The following is a 17,608-nucleotide window of genomic DNA, read 5'->3' on the forward strand; positions in this document are numbered from 1 at the left end:
TCATCATCATATTTCCATCACCAGAGAAAGACTGGACACACAGATAAATTAGAAAGAACATTTTGTTATTATCTAACTACACACTTAGTCTCCCACCTGCCTCTGCTGGCCTACACGGCAATCAGAGTGACAAAGGACAAGATAGGACACGACAGCGTATACGCAAGGAGGAGAACATACGTCTATGATAGTATAACAGCGCGGCACAACCCACATCATGTTATCTCAGAAAAATGCATCCCACTCGTGCAGTGACATCATGGGCATTTTCAACACCTTCTCAAATGTACACAGGTCGTCCGACCTTTGACTTTGTGTGCTGCAAGGAAGAAGATTTAACTTGGCAGACAGACAACTATCAAAATGTGCTGCTTCCTCGGGTGCTTGGGTACTTTGTTGTTGTTGTTGTTGTTGTACCTACTTTGAAGCCAGGGAAGCACTTCAGAGTCTTTTCCAGAAGGCTGCGGGAGAGACCTGCAGATCCAGAACTAAAATAATCTTTACATTGAAGCATGCTAAACATTTCTCAGGGAGAGCAAAAGGGCTGAAGTAAAACAACCTTAAGTTATGCCTCAGACTCAGTCTGAGTCATGGTCCGGCAAGCCAAATTCCAAAGAAGAAAGGCCAAAGTCAGAAGGTACACATGGGCACTATATTTTAATTCATCATAACTGCCAAAGATATCTTAATACCTTACACAAAGTTAGAGAACCTATTTCATTTCTTAGCCACTTGAGAGGGTGAAAGAGCACAATACTCTTTCTGAACTTGCCGTGGAAGGTCACCTGAATATTGCACTTCCAAGCCCTGGTCCCCAAAACTGAGATGACATGAAATCATATTGTCCCATTCCTTTATATCAAGAACATTTGTTCAAAAATGTATTTTGAGAATTTCTTGAAAAGCTTACAATTTAGGTAGACAAGACAGAAATTGGAAGGGGAGGTCTGCCAATAAAGACTTATTTGCCCAGAGTTTTGCAGAATTTTTTACAGTGTTTTATTATTTTATTTGTTGGTAGCTAATCCCCACAGCAGCTCTGGTCTAAAAACAGGAACACTAATCACTACATCTTATATTTTAGATTTCACTGAACACTGAAAGTAACCAAAATCTGTGTGAGTGCGCACCTGTGTGTCTCTGTGTATGAAGGTCTGAAGTCTAAAAAATTATGCTGAGAGTCTCACAGAAGAGCATACATGTGGGACTTTTTTTTCCCTCTGTCTCATTCTGGGAAGAAATATTATAGGAATGCCATCTCTTACAGGATTTCTTCTCTTTCATTTCTGGCCCAGGAAGCACATCCTGCGTGAGACCAATCAGAAGTAATAGCTTGGAACAATAAAATATGCGGGCCAGAGACAGAAACATAACTTCTCTGAGGCCATTAAATCTTTATCATTGTTGAAATTGTCCAACATTTCAAAAATATTTAAGGGGGACTTACAGACAGATGGCAAACTCACAAAAACTTCATTTTGCTTGGAAACTATGCTGGAGAATTTAAAAAACGTACCAAACTCTAGTGTCATGAACGATGGTTATTTTTCCCTTGGTTTGAGTTTTGAATTAAAATGTGACAGGAGCTCAGATCTCACCTGAGTCTGTTAGCTTATTCCTAATCAGTTTATAAACTCTGTATGTGATTGCTCCTAAAGGTTTGGTTATCCCATTTGAGATTATGTTGGGCTCTATAGTGCATATATGAAGAAGTTACCTTCACTGATCAGGTCATGGCGTGTCATCTGTGTCCAGCTGCAAATGACTCTGTCTGGTAGTCATCCTTCAAAAACTTGAAAAAAAACTATTCTAAAAATCTTTTTGCATTCAGAGCCATGTGCCAGGCACAGCCTTACGACTGATAGGCATGAACTTCAAATAAAGCACCAGCTCATCTTAATAATATTGCATGCTGTGGAATTGTCTACTGAAACTTCAGCAGTACACTTGAAATGCCTAAAGGGTATGATATGCATAATTTCAATAAGCCGGTAGTATTGAATTGGAAAGTGATTCACTCCTGGATGCCCTTACCGTACAACACACTGCTGATAAATCAGACATGAAAGAATTTGTGATTCAAATTAAAACTTGTTTCAAGTAAATGATACCCTTTATTGTTGCTGAATCCTGAAGATTGGTAGCTTAGTTATCACAAGCCAGCCAGATTGTGTTGTGAAACATATGTAATAATATTAAATAAATTATGGACTCATGCTGTGTATTCCTGGCTTTATAATAGAAGCGAGGAAGGGAAGGGAGGCAGGGGAAAAGATACACATTTAGCAGGCATATATCACCTCCTGCAAAACAGGATGCACACCAACATGCTCCCAGGATAGAAAAGGCTAAGAAATTCAAGTATAGCCTAATCAAACATAAAAGGAAAACATCTAATGTCTTTTGTCTCTCCTTGTACCTCTCAAGGGCACAGCTAGGGAGCAGATATGAGGGTGAAACGTCATTAAGATCGATGTTTACTGGTAGATTCTCTACTTACTTATACCACATGATAGCAGCCTCAATATTAGGAAAGCGTCTTAATCCCCAGTTGCCTGACCATTTAGTTTTCATTTAAATACTAGCTTCAAACAGAAGGATTGCATGGATATTGTTGTCCTTTACTCATCCTAATCTACAAAACAAAACCCTGTGTGAAGCAAATTGTTTAAGGATACTCCAGTCCAGCATTTTTCACAGAATCACAGGACCCTGTGGTCTGGAAGGGACTGCTGGTGGCCATCTGGCCCAACAGATGGAGGTCAGGGCTGTGCCCTGTCATGTTTTGAATCTCTCGGAGGATGATGATTTCAGAACCTGCCTGGGCCCCTGTTCTGCTGTCTGACCACCCTTATAGTGAAAGTGTTCTTCCTTATATCATGTCAGAATTTCCTTTTTCACCATTGCCTCTCATGCTCCCACTGTGCACTTCTGGGAAGAGTCTGGCTCCATGTTTTCTGATCAAGTGGTTGTAGGTAGCAGTGAGATCCCCCCCCGAGCCATCTCTTCTCCAGACTGAACAAAGACACATCTCTCAGCCACTCCTCACACACTGTGTGCTTCAGCCCCCTCACTGCTTTAGTAGCTCTGAGGTGGACTTGTGCCAATGTCCTTCTTGTACCGTGGCCTTCTTGTAGTTGTACTTCATAAAACTGTCCATAGGACTTCAGCTGTGGTCTCAGAAGTGCCCAGAGAGAGGAGAAGGATCATGTCACTAGAGTTCCCAGGATGCTGTTGGTCTTCTTTGCTTCAGGGGCCTGCTGGTGGTTCACGTTCAACTTCTTGTCTGTCAGGTCCTTTCCTGCCAAGCTTTTTTTCAGTCGGTCAACCCACAGCATGTACTGCTGCATAGGGTTATTCCATGCCAGGTGCAGCACATTGTCTTTGTCCTCTGCTGGACTTCATTAAGTTCCCCAGCCTGTCTGAGTTCATCTGAATGAACCTGCCCTCCTCCTTCATACTGACTGCTCCCAGAGTCAGACATTCAGATCATTAAGAAAGACATTGAACAATATTGGCTCCATTATGAACCCCGAGGGTCATAACTATTAACCTGCTATTAGCTGGAGTTCGTACTGCTGATCACCATCTTTTTAGCCCAACAGTCCAGATAATTTGCAACTCACCTTACCATCCAGTCTATAACTCACTGACTTAGGGATACTATAGAAGACGCTGTCAAAGGTGTTGCTAAAGGCAAAGTAAACACCCACTCCTCACCCATGCTGTCAGTCTTCTCCTCAGAGAAGGAAATCAGGTTGGTCAGGCACAATCTTCCCTTAGTAAATCCATACTGGCTGCTCCCAGTCACCTTCTTGTCCTTCATGTGCCTGCAAGTGACTTCCAGGAAGATTGGCTCCCCAAGGATGGAGGTCAGGCTGAGCAGCCTGTAGTTCCCTGGATCTTCCTTCTTGCCCACCATCTTTCCAAGACAGTCTTTGCTCTAAAGGATGCAGGGAGACAAAAAGCTGCCAAGTATCCTTATCCGAAGTTCAGATCTCAAAAATTCCTGCTTGCTTTCAACTTACCACTGAGGACTTACCCCTTTCGACTTACCTCCTTGTGCTTGACAAACCTGGTGGCCTTCTATGACAAAGTGACTTGCCTTGTTGACATGGGGCTGGCAGTAGACATTGTCTGCCTGGACTTCTCCAAGGCCTTTGATATGGTCTCCCACAGCCTCCTCCTAAACAAATGTGTTACAGTCTAGACAAGTGGTCTGTGCAGTGGGTGGGGAACTGGCTGACAGGCCGCACCCAAAGGGTGGTGGTAAATAGCTCTTTCTCAAACTGGCAACCTGTCACTAGTGGACACCCCACTGATCGATATTGGGCCCAAGGTTATTCGACATCTTTGTAAGTGATCGGATAATGGGATCAAGTGTAGCCTGATGAAGTTTGCTGATGACACCAAACTGAGTGGGGAAGTAGACACTCCAGAAGGGAGAGCTGCTCTGCAGGGAGATCTGGACGGGCTGGAAGAGTGGGCCAGCAAGAACCTTATGAAGTTCAGCAAGGAGAAGTGTAAGGTCATGCACCTGGGAAAACATAATCCGGGAGTGCAGCCCAGACTGGGATCCACCTGGCTGGAGAGCAGCTCTGTGGGAAGGGACCTGGGGGTCCTGGTGGACAGGAAGCTCAACATGAGCGAACAGTGTGCTGCTGCAGCGAAGAAGGCCAACAGGATGCTGGGTTGTATCAAAAAGGGCATCGCCAGCAGAGAGAAAGAAGTCATTACCCCCTCTCTACTCAGCGCTTGTCAGGCCACACCTTGAGTACTGTGTCCGGTTCTGGTCCCCGCTATACAAAAAGGATGTGGACAGGCTGGAAGGGGTCCAGAGAAGGGCCACCAAGATGATCGAAGGACTGGGAAGGCTGCCATACAAGCATAGGCTGGGAGAACTGGGTTTGTTCAGCCTTGAGAAAAGGAGGCTCAGAGGGGATCTCATCACCATGTACGAGTACTTAAGGGGCAGCTACAAAGAAGAAGGAGATTCCCTTTTGACACAGAGTCCCATGGAGAGGACAAGGGGGAATGGACACAAGTTGCTCTTGGGGAGATTCCGATTGGACACCAGAGGGAAATTTTTCACATTGAGGACAGTCACCATTAGAATAATCTCCCCAGGGAAGTGGTTGACTCGGCCACGTTGGACACCTTTAAGAGTCGTCTGGACAGGGTGCTGGGCCATCTTGTCTAGACCGTGCTCTTCCTAGAAAGGTTGGACTAGATGATCCCTGAGGTCCCTTCCAACCTGGGATTCTGTGATTCTGTGATTCTGTGACATCTACAACTACTAGTTTTTATGAATACTTATTCACGGGAACATAGAAACCACTTCAGGATGTATTGAAAAAAAGACCTAGGTTGGACAGTGCCAAGTAGAAAACTGAAAATTAACTTCAACAAACAAATAATACCCCAACTGTCTCCCTTTCCAGACCCAACTGAACAGGTGAAGGAGACTTCACAGAATACAGCTTGTTCCCTTTCACCTGGAAATTTGGTAATTAAAACTCTCAAGCAAATTGGGAATTACACAGATTGGTTTTCCTCTTCTGCCTGGAGAAACCAAAGCTGTATACGTCAGTCCCCCCAGAGGCATGTCTATCCTGTTTTTAAAAACCTACATGAACAGAATTCCCTTGACTTCCCAAGGCAATTTGCTTTACTACTACACAGTTGTCCATCTTGTCTTTTCACCTTTTTTGTAACAAATTAAGCTTGTGACTTCCTGTCGTTTGTAGAATGGAGAATAATGCACCCACTTGTTGTGTTTTTCTTTACCAGCAATGTAAGAACCACTTTGGTCATCCTTTTATTCTTCTGCATACACCATACTTCTAGCAGAGTTTTCAAAGCCAGATACAGCCAAGTCCCTGTATGCTGAGCAAAGAGGAAGGAGTCTTTGACATGCCTTAAAAATAATGCCCTTGTTTGTGCATCCTAATTGGTAGTATACCTTTTTCACAACAGACTATTGCTGACTCATATTCAATTTGTCACCCACTGTAGTCCCCAGATCCTTTTTGAAGGACTGCTACTAGCCAAGCATTTCCCATGAAACATGGTCTTTTCTCTTCCTCTCTCTCTCTCTCACTCCACTTTGTTTTGGTTTGGTTTTGGTTGGGCTGGGTTTTTTTGGGGGACGGGTGGGGTTGTGTCTCATAGGTGGCCATAGGGGATGCCACAGTGTTTGATTTGAAAGGTTAGAGGCATGGTTCTTCAAAAGGGATTTCAGACCATGAAACCCAAATGACTAAAATGTCCCCGTACTCTGCAGTCACAAAGTACTTACCCAGGTCTCTGTAACCGTAATGCCTCTTTCACACCACAATTTTCCTGTGTTTTGAAAATAAAATCTTCAAAGGGACTGGAGACTCAAAAGCTTTGCTGAAGCATTTGGTGCCCTTTGTGTAGATCACCATTTCCTGAATCACTCAGTTATCTGCTCCTATAGGGATAAGACATTTTGGTGAAGTCCTCATGTGAGTAATAGATTTTGAAGTGTTAGGAAGCAAGCAACATCAAACAGCCTCAGAGTTAAATACCTTACTGCAGTGGCCTGAAACAAGTGTGACCCAGCAAGGCTTTTTCAGGAGCCAGAGGTTTTTTTTGAAATTATGAAGCTATTCTTGTGCAAGGTATGCACACAGTGAGAGCCTTGCTATGCAAAAAAGAAGTCTGGAAGTGCCCTCATTAGCATTTTACAGCAGGCTTTTTTAAAATACTAACTGGAGAACAAGAGGCATGCCTGGATGAGGACGTGGACCGCTCCAGCGCAGGTGACTCTTTCCCAGGCGCAGGGAGAGAAGGGGATGGGCAGGCGATGGGTCCTGTCTGGGGGAAGTGGGGAGGACGGCCAGGTGCCACCCCAGGAGGGCACCCTGTGGGTGGTAGGGCAGCAGGAATCAACCCTCCTTTCCCTTGGGTTCACTCCGCCTTCGGCCTCCAAACTTACCACGCAACAGAGAAGTGGAAAGGGTGTGGAGTACACCAGCCTGCCCCTGGTACTGAAGGCACTGAAGTAATTTATTTTGGTAAATCGCTGGCGTTTTTGAGTTCAGGTGCTCTGGCAGCAGCTCTGAGGTGCGTTGGCATGCAGCAGAGGTCTGCGGGCAGCACGCAGCAGGGCTGTTCGTGCTCCCTGCCTCTCCCAGGTTACGCTTCCTCTGAAAGCACCCAACCAAAATTAAATGTCAGGTTTTTGTTTTGGTTCTTTTTATTTTAAAGGAAGCCAAGAGCTATAGTGATGTGAGAGAGTGAGTGGGGTCTGAGCTATAATTTAATTAAAAGAGTGAGGAACAATGTCCACAGAGGATGTAAAGACTTTAGCAGTCACAAGCTCAAACTGAGGCAGTGTCCCCTGGAAAAAGCATTTACAAAAGGGATAAAGATAATTCAGAAAATGAGGCCAGTGAAGAAAAATGTTGGTAACTTACAGGAAATCAGCACATATATAAAAAGAAAGAGGAAAAAGGAGCTAAAACACTAAGGCACATGGCACAGTTTGCATGTGCCCATGGGACAGCAGGGCCAGCTGGGGTCTGCGGGGTCCCCAGGCAGGAGAAAGCTGTGAGCCATCCCTGTGCTGATCCCAGCCTATTCCAGCTGGCTCAGAGAACAGGAGGGGCAGCCAGCACCCACTAGGGAGCACAGGGGGCCAGGCAGGCGCCCCTGAGGCAAGTAGCAGCCACCAGTGGAGGAGAAACAGGGGAGAAATGTAGAGGGGAGGGTGCTGGGGTCACGGCCATAGGCCCACACTCTTACGGAACAAGGCGCTGGGGCCAGGCACTGCCTTCACACCTGCTAAAATCCCACTGAAGCTAATTGCTTCACACACAGTTCAAGTCATGGTGCTGTTGGTCTTAGTCAGCATACATTTTTTCCCACAGGCAGCAGTAATATGGGTGTGTTAAAACTGTGATCATGTTTGAATACAATTTCTGAACAATCCCATCCAGAAGCAGGATGCTGGCCACAACTTACTTGTCTGTGTGGAGCTGAACACAGTGAGTTTTTTGTCTTTCAGTCATAACAAGTTCAAAGAAACACCCCAAATTTTAGCATTTATAGGTGTTGAATAATACTTCTAAAAATTTTCAAGGCCTCCTTTCTCTTTTTGATACCGGCAGGGGACCCCCTGGAGTCTTCAACTAATTACTAATTACCAGCAAGAATATGAACAGTAACATCAGCTGCTTGAAAGTTGCTGGGAGCAGGAAGAAGGGGAAAGGGGATCCAGGTTTTTCATGATGGCTCATGTGCTTCCACATACACAGTTCCAGAAAAAATTAAATACCAAATGTAGTAAATCCTGCCATAGTCCCATGACGTACTCCTGTTACTTCCATATTACCAGATGACACTGTAGAAAGAGTTAATATTTTTTCTGTTTCTCAAAGTATCATGACAGTCCAAAAGCGACCAGAATGACAAGCCAACTGGCATGATGCTAATGTGAGTTCTCCAACTGTGCAGCTGCTGCCCTGGCATCCTCTGTTATTTAGATAGCAACAGTTGCATATATTAATTACACCAGCAGGGAGACAGCAAGTTTATGACAGTGCTTAGAAGAAATCTGAATGCACATGACATTTATACAGAAGAGCAGAAAAGGTAGTGTGCAATGTTGTTTCCTTTTTACTGGTAATTTAAACGGTTGGTTTTGTACCTTGAGCACTCTGGTATATGATGAGGTGAGTGGAAATGTATTTTTAAGTTAATACATAGGTTTAATGCCTTTAAATGGTTTTAGTTACCTCTCTTTAAAGGTTTTTGGCATGTGTCTGCTTGGATAAATAATGTCTGCAATGTCCTGCTTTCTTGAGTCTCTGTTACCCTGTGAGGATGTTTTGCAGGTTCCCAGACCTGACTTCCCAGCTGTCATGGACTGGCAGTCACATGTAGAAGTCACATCTAGAGCACATGTAGCAAAAGACTGATTAATATTGACCACAGGTAGCACTCCCTGCCGCACCACAGCTGTGGAGGCCTTGACAGCTCTGTGACCCTCATCCCCACACCGTTCCCTCCCATCAGCTCCCTCTAGTTCTGCTACTTGAACAAAGCATCACATCAGCATTGTTTACTGCAGGAACTCAGCCAAGGAAATCATAACAAGACAATAGACATATAATCTGATAACCTTGTTAGCTTGGTTGAATCAGAGCTCCTAACAAGTAGAAGACTTCAGTAAAGTGGAATAAAAATATTACAATATTTGTTGTCAATGGCTTTTCAGCTCTGTCTTTGAAAATGTAGCAGTTCTTGTGCTTTTATTTAAGATTAAAGCTAAGCTCAAGGACGCTAAAAAAACCCAACACGAACAAGGTCAGAAATTACTTTTAAAAAAAAACACAACAAATGCCTACTAGAGCAGGCAGACTTATTCATCGTGTTCAAGTAGCAGCAAGTAAAACTATATGAAAAGATATTAATGTACCATTCCAAAAATCTCCATGCAGTAACAATCTACAATGCACTGTTTTCATATTTTATTAGGACTAATCTGAGACAGTGCCAGAAATCCTAAATGAAGAGTGACATGTATATGCTCTGTCATGTTAGCAACTGAAGAGCAAATTGGTGACCCCAACCATGTCAAAGCCATTTATAAATACTTGAACAAAAAGTTGCATGCAGCACTAAATAATGTCTATAATAGCTAGAAAAGAAGAATGTATTACCTGTGGTCTTGACTTTCTTTCCCTGGAGGAGTCATATATTGCATGGGATAGGATTGTGATTGTACCATTTCCCAGATGCTAGAGAAGAGTCATACTGTGGGATGCTGTTTAAGCATGGTGGGTTCTTTTCAGTTAAGGGAATGAAAATCAATGAAACTGGTAGCATTTATTCTGTTTTTAGGCAAGATGAGCAGAGAAAAATATTACCATATGTAAATAGTTGGAAGAAACTCTGCAACCCAGATTTGTCTGTGTTGCAGTATTTCTGAAAGTGGCAGTAGTGACTAAAAAGTAAACTCTTTCCTAGGGAATCTGCTGAGCGCTAAGCACTCCTGAAAATCAGGTCACTTGTCTATGTGCCAGTAAATAGATTTAGGGTTCTAACTTCAGGCAACCCGTCTTGAAAGTACCATGAAGAATCGGTCTTGAGGAAACTTATTGCTCCCTCTGTACAGTTGCATCAGTGTCATTTTCGTGTATGCATTCTTTTCCTAGAATAAATTGTCCTCTTTATCTTAGGGAAGCTATCTTAGGAGGTGCTTCCCCTGGCAGAAAACAGTTGCAGTTATACTGGTAGGTCTGTGGATTGTTTCTGTTAGAAGAGCCAGCACAATAAAGCCATGAATTTTGGGGAATGGAAGGTATGTTTCTAAAATGCAGTTTTGGCTGTGTAAGGAAGTCCTGCTGACATGACTGCATTGGAGACCGCATTTTTTTACCACTTCAAACTATGCTACCTGAGCTAGCAAGAATGTGTCTGTGTGCAAGCAGCAGGACAGGGTCCTCACTGTATTGGATGGGAAGAGGTTGAGCATCTCCAAATCTCTGTTTCACATAGCCAGCAGAGACAGGGGAGCTATTCTACATGGAGTTGCAAGGGATGGAGAATTAAACTTCTCTGATCCTTTGAGAAAAGGGGATATACATTTCCTGAGAGGCTCCTTCAGACTCAGCCTGGGGCTATGGTTAACAGAGGCCGAGTGCTGGTGCTGCTGGTAGGTGGGTGCCCAGGGATGTGGTGAAATGGCTACTCACAATTGGACTGGACAAAGCTTGAGGAACCTGATCTAGCATCAAAACTAGTCTGCTTTAAGCAGGAGTCTGGACCAGGTGATCTCCAGAGGTCCCTTTCATCTTAGTTTATTTTAGGATTGTGTGGTAAGCAAGTTCTAGAGAAAGAAAAGAGGGAATCAGCTAGTTCCCTCATTTCCCCCTCTCCTCCATCACAAGCAGGCTACACAGTTGCGCAAGCAATTATTTAAGACTCAGGAGGTTATTCTGACCTATGAAAAACCAGTTACATGGTAGGCATTTTCCTTCACATATTTCTTCCTCAGCCTTATAAAAAGTCCTGAATGCTCTTTGTGTCTTTAAAGTCTCATTGTCTAACAGGAACATTTTTGTCTATTTATTTATATATGTCCAGTGGAATACTCAGAATTCTCTATGATGAGTACATTTGTAAAACTCTATTTCAAATCAGAGTACCCAGAGCTACAAAGAAAAAGGCTCTTGGGGGGAGTTCCTTGATTTTTTTTTTTTCAAAGATGACAGAAGAGTTTAACAGCTTTTTTTTTTTAAATAAATACAGCTGGTACAAAATCAGTACTACTTCACTGGCAGCCCTGTCTGAATCTCCATGTGCCTCTGAGCAGAAATGCTCTGCTAGAGATCAAGCACCACAGCTACAGTCCTGATCCAGCAAACAATGCCAGCACAGGTTTAAAGTGAGTGTTTGCTTACCTGATCTGCTGATGTCTGGAACAGAAAGGGTGAAAATTCTGTTCTAGAGAGCAACCTTTTGCATAATAGAGCTGAGATCTCTATGAAACCATGCAACCACTTACTTAATTTCTGCTACTGGAAGGTGTGCTCTGGGTATTCTACAGCTGTGCTCCAAAACCTTGTAGAATGTGAGAGTTTTGAGCCCTGCTAATGATGCATGATACGAAAGATTAATGTTTGAATAGCTTTTAGTCCCCTGAAATTTCTGTTGAGAAAGAATAATTTTTCTCTGAAGTGTATTAAATAGTATAAAAATAGTTTCACCTTTTAGAAAAATCCCATAGAATTAAAAGAAAATAAGCTTTTTTCAAATAATTATATTCAAATAATTAATAGAGCCACAATGTTTTACCACATTGTAGTAGTTATTTTTAAGATTACAGAGAGTGCTGTTTATTATCCAGTTCAATAATATTTGTCATCAGTCCTTGCTTAATACTGGCAGAGAAAACAGGACTCTTAATTTCTACCCTCTTTTTTCTAGTTAGGGAAGGCATGTGGTGAAACAGTACAGCTGTGTGATTTTCACAAGTTCTTTTGTATCATATTTTCCAGTACTTGCAAGTCCTGTGTGATTTGAGCAGATTGTTGGTTTTTTCCAAGGTGAAACTTTGAATAAAATAAAATTTACTGTGTCCTTGTTAAATGAACTATGTTTGATTTGTTAATTAGCATCTTAATGAATTTCATATGAAAGAGCAAGAGTTATTTTCAGCCTTGAACAGAACTATTAAGACTGTAAAAGTAGGTTTTGGAAAGCATTTTATAGTGACTTTACATATTTGTATTTAATCACCAAAGTCTACAGCAGGTTGTGTCATCCCCTCTGGACTTCAGAAAGGTGCTGAGCACTCGCACGTCTTGTGGGTCTAAAGAGGAGCTGGGCAAAATTTCACAATCTCTTCTTTGATGGCTCAAGACATGCACACTGATCTTGTTACCACCTTCTCAGGGAGCTTGTAAATCAAGTTTTACATAGAGTAGCCATTTGCCCCATTAACCGTATTCAGAGGAAGCTGATATTTTGTCGTTTCTCCTTTACATCTGTTTCCATTATCTTGGCCCAAGATAAAAAAACCAGGCAGACAGCGTAAGTTCAGATTTCAAACAGGAGTCTCCCCCGATTGATAAGCAGATGGATGTTACTCTTGTCATTACCAGTCACAGAAATGTGTGTCAGCTGTTGACACTTCTCCTAGTCTGAGCAATGCTACAGGTACTTCTGGTACTTCTGCTAAAGACAATTGCAGCAACCCTGATCATCTTTTCATCTGTCAATGTCTGTCAGTGCCTCCCTGAATGCTGCTCAAGGCCCTGTAGCTCCTGCGTGCCTCAGTGTCACAATGTTCTGTTTTACTATCTGGATGTCTTACCCTCGTAAGCCATTGAACTTCCACTTTCAGTGTCTTCCTCTGCTCCTCCACACTTGACATGATTTCAAGCTCTAGATCTTCAGTCTGGCTTTCTGTTTGTTATGTGAAATCTGCAGCAGCAGATGGGATCACTTTCTAGCAATGTGATTTTTCTGTTGGTGCCTATATGCAGTCTTTGGATGCACCTAGAAAATAGCATAGGTCTGCCTGTCTAACTGATAATAACGCAACTCACTTCCAAACAAGGAAAGCAAAGTAGATTTGCTCTCCCCATGCAGGAATCCTGATTTCCTCTTTGTTTCAGAATTTTTTGGTCTTACGGAAGTCTGTCTTTGATAGAAGCAGCTCCAGCCTGAGGTGCCTCTATATATTTGTGCTCTCTCTATATATATACACTGAAGCAGCACAACAGCTTTATTGCAGTGTAAATAAGAACTGCTTACTCTGTCTGGGCTTTGAACTATTCACAAATGTTGTATCTGCTTACGACCACATAGCAAGTCAAATAGGGCAATAGGAACCTTCTCATAGAGTGAAACCATTACAGCTGGAGACTTGGCATTCACCCTCTGAGGGCAGAGTGTCCTTTCTTCAGTCTAACTGTAGCTGAGCCCATTAATGCCCGTTAGTGGTTGAAGCACAGTAGGTGTGCTCCTGGATCACTCCTGGGGGTTTGGTTCCAGCTGAAGGAAATCCAGTCCACACACCCTGTGACTGTCCCATGGTGCACACCAAAGCACCACAAGCAAGAAGGGTTGAGAGAGTTGCTTCAAAAGTTTACTCCAGATCCAAATTAAAATGCTAATTTAAACACATCCAGTTATCCAGATGAAAGGTGACATCCTTTTGCTCTTTCCCAGAAAAAAGAGTTCCTAAATTAAAATTTAGACTGCAGCACTAAAGGACAGGCATCTTCTGCACTGCGAACTTGTTACTTTCCCACCTCTGAAAGTATTTGTCTTGTCACTTGCTTATCCTGTCTGGGCAATCCATCAAAGCAGCAAGAAAAGGATAAAAGCAAGCAGATCAAAGCTAAGAAAGCTATTTGCAAATCTTCTGATTAATCGAAGGGCTTAGTAACTCAGTTTAGGCGTATGTAGTCATGCTGTAGCCCATCCTAAAAGGGATGGCGCCGTCTCTGCCAGCCACTTGGTTTTAACTTTAATGGCTGAGGTTTGTGCTTCAAGCCGAGATACAACCTGAGTTAGCAGGAAAACAGTTCTTTGCCTCTGATGCCATTTTCCTAAGGATCTTCTCATTTGGACTTGCAAGAGAGACCACTGAAACAAAATGCAGCTGAGGGAGCTGTGTCTGCAGGGAAACCCATGCAGCGGCAATGTGATCCGTGCCTCCCACATCACAGCCCACTTCTACAGAGGTTTGGCCAAGCTCCCATTCCTGGCTATTATTATATGTGGTCAATACAAGCACTACCTACTAATGAAGCAAAGGCTAGAGAATTTAATGATGCTTTTCCTTGGCTGCTGTTGCAAAGATAAGCCTGTGCTTGCTAGTATCCCACTCAGTCTCTCATTGTCTCTCACTAGGATATGAGTAAAGCGTATCATCTCAATGAGGTCTTCACTTCCATAACTCTCAGGGAGAAGGTTTTCCAATTAATTTACTTATAACCTTATGAGCAGGGTCTGAAATCTGAGTTGAATTATACTTGAGGTGAACACTGAACAAAGCATTATCTTTCCTGAAAGAATATGGGGAAGTGTAGAGAATGTGGCCCTACCTTTATCTTCCCAAAAGGCCGAAAGTTGGACTGCACTGGCCACCTGCTAGGGCTGTGTTTGTCACTGAATATTCTTCCCAGATTACCAGCCTTGCCACACCCTCGCCAGCATACAACAGATAAAACAAATACAACAGATATTTTTATTCTCCATTAGGAATGCCTAAAACAAAGTATTAAAAAAGGGGCAAGGCACATTCTATTAATTTTTAACTTGTTACTGAATCTGTGTCTCTCCTTTATTAGTAATCTGAAGATCTGAATGGGTCTTTGGCCAATAGCATCTTCTGCTCTTTTTTTGGATACGATATACTGTTTCCTTGTGTAATGAAAGATTAATGCAGGTTGAAAGACTGTTTCTAATCTCTCTCTTTGCATTAGTGAAATACCATGCATAAAGATTATCAGTATGAAGTATAAGAAATTCTTATCTAGAAAAAAAGCAGTGTCCCTGGAATGAACTATTTGGATTGTCTTGCTCGTTTTCCCCTATCCAGTGCTGTTTGTTATTTATTTAACCATAAATTTTACTGCAGAGTGGCATTCTGTCACACTTCAGTAAAAGCTGCGATACATTTAATGTTCATTTGAGGAAAATGCATGGCTTGCACTCTATAAACAGAAAATTATATTTTAATTCTTTATGATGAATTTGAGATAGTTATGCCATCATTAAAAATGAAAACCAAGATTTATAAAAATTTTCTCCTTGTAAGCACGTAAATGAACCTATTGTCAGAAGTTAAGAGTAGCAAGAATCGGTAATTGTGTTCCTAAAAATGGATTGAGGGGTTTAACTAGGAAACAATCTTGGCCTATATTGAAAGCAATCCATTCTTCTGTGGTAGAAAAGTAAATATTACCATATTTAGAATATAAAGTCTTTCACTTAAATGGAAAAAATAACTAATATTGTTGTTATTGCTATATACTCTTATTATTGCGATAATTAAAATTATACAGTTATTATGATCAATACACTTGCAGCCATAATAGCAATAAGAGCCATGTTCATATGTCAGATAAGTTGAAATAATGTAGTCTAAGATCTCGGAAACTAATAAAGACAGCTGTTCCTTCTAATAGTTTTAGGCACCTCCTGTATCCAGCTGCACTGGAGGCACAGCTCCCTAATCTCTGTAGGTGAGGCAGCAGTTGCTCTCTGAGGAGCCTAAGGAGAGCACGGCACGCTAGATGCCTTAAGTTGGTTGGTGTGAAAAACCCTCTTAGTGACCACATGAGAGGCAAATGGGGGGTCAGAGGAATTTGGAGGTGTCCATAGCAGAGCTATGCAGGAAGGGGAATGAGCAGTGGCAGGCAGGGCTTGCCATGGACAGTGAGAGGCAGCCACTGCCTTGAAGGAGTTGGTGGGAGCTGGAAGCTCCCTGACAGCACTGGCATGGTCACAAGCGAATGTAGCAGCAAGATGTGTGAGAAAACAAGGTCTCCAAGAAAAAGCTGTGAATGGGTCACCTCTGCATCCCAGCCAGAGGGACAGCAGGTAATGAAAGTCACAGCTCCTCACACATCAGGGAACGGTGAAAGAAAAAGGAGATCTCACTGAGTAATAAACAGCAAGGTCTCTTATTGCCCGTGCATGGTAGAGTCCAAATAGTGATCCCAGGACTTTTATACCCTTCTGAAAACAAATAGGTTCCTTCCAAGGGGTGAAAACAACAAAATAAAAATTTGGAAAAAAAATTTGTCTTTAAAGATTATATAAGGTAAATTCCCATTATCTTTTTATTAATGTAATATTTGATGAGGATTAGCAACCCCATAGCATATTCCTCAATAGCTTCTCATCTTTGAAATAGCATAGGACATTTTGTTTACCATGGAATGCAATTTTGTAAAGCCATATGGTTTGTAAAGCCATAGACTGAACTATTGATACATCTGAAATACCAACTGCATTTCAGGGCTCCTTTGTCTCTCCTCAGCTACTGTTATTCCACTAGATTCTATACAAAGTATGTAGAAGGTAGGGGAGGTGTCTCTGAATGTAAAGAAATCCAGTAATTCCTGAAACACCCCCAAATCTATTGTGCTTTATAGCTCAAGTGACTTTGAAAAAAGAATTATTACATCTAATGAGATGAAACCACTAAAGCAGCGTAGGTTTATAATATGGCAAAAAGTACCCTGTTTTACCCTGCTGTATACAGACATTATTGTTATTATTATCTAGCAAGTATGTCAAGGGCATGCACGCAACATTCATATTAAAGGGGAACATTCATATTAAGCATTCATATTAACGGAGAACTCTTACTAAAAACCAGGCAAGTGAACTTGCTTTTCATACAGAAGTCACTGAGGTTTATCTGGTGGTGTGATGTCGCTGCGCTCAACAGCATGTATTAAGCAATAAGATGTGACAGAGAGTACAGTGCTGAAGGTTAAAATATGACTAAAGGTGCATTATGAGTCACAAGGCTGAGGGAATAGAGATTTCAGTCTGGGGAGCAAGGCAGTCATCTCCTGAAAATGGACTGCCCGAAGTGACTTATGATTATTGTATAAATATAGAACAAATGTAATGCTACAGTTAACTATAGATTCTCAGGTCTCAAGTCACTTTATTACCTGGTTGGAGCTAAGCACCTGACAAAGGAGGCAGCTGCCTGAGGTCTCCGAAGCTCTCTAATGCTGGTTCTGTCTCAGGCCATTATTACACAGAACAGCTTTGGAAACTGAACTGGTAGTGTTTCATGGCTAGGAATGTCCAGAGGCGTGTCTGACACCATAATAAAGCTCACTGGAGACACAAGCAATAAAGCTCTCAAGCAGTGTAAGGGCTCTATAGTACAACTCACGTGCTGGAGTCCGGGAGCTGCCTGCCAAGGACCAGGAGAGACGTCACCACGGGCCAGGCAGAGAGAAGGAGGGAAGGGGACTCTGTTCTTTGCAACAAGCTGGCTCAGTAGCTTTCAGTCAGCCTCCATGCGGTTTCTAACTCAGCTGCCGTTACAGTTTCAGCACAGTTCCACTATCAGTAAAGAGGTATGGCAAAGCCC

Source organism: Phalacrocorax aristotelis, chromosome 1 (assembly GCF_949628215.1).
Source record: "Phalacrocorax aristotelis chromosome 1, bGulAri2.1, whole genome shotgun sequence".
NCBI classification, from domain to species: Eukaryota; Metazoa; Chordata; class Aves; order Suliformes; family Phalacrocoracidae; genus Phalacrocorax; species Phalacrocorax aristotelis.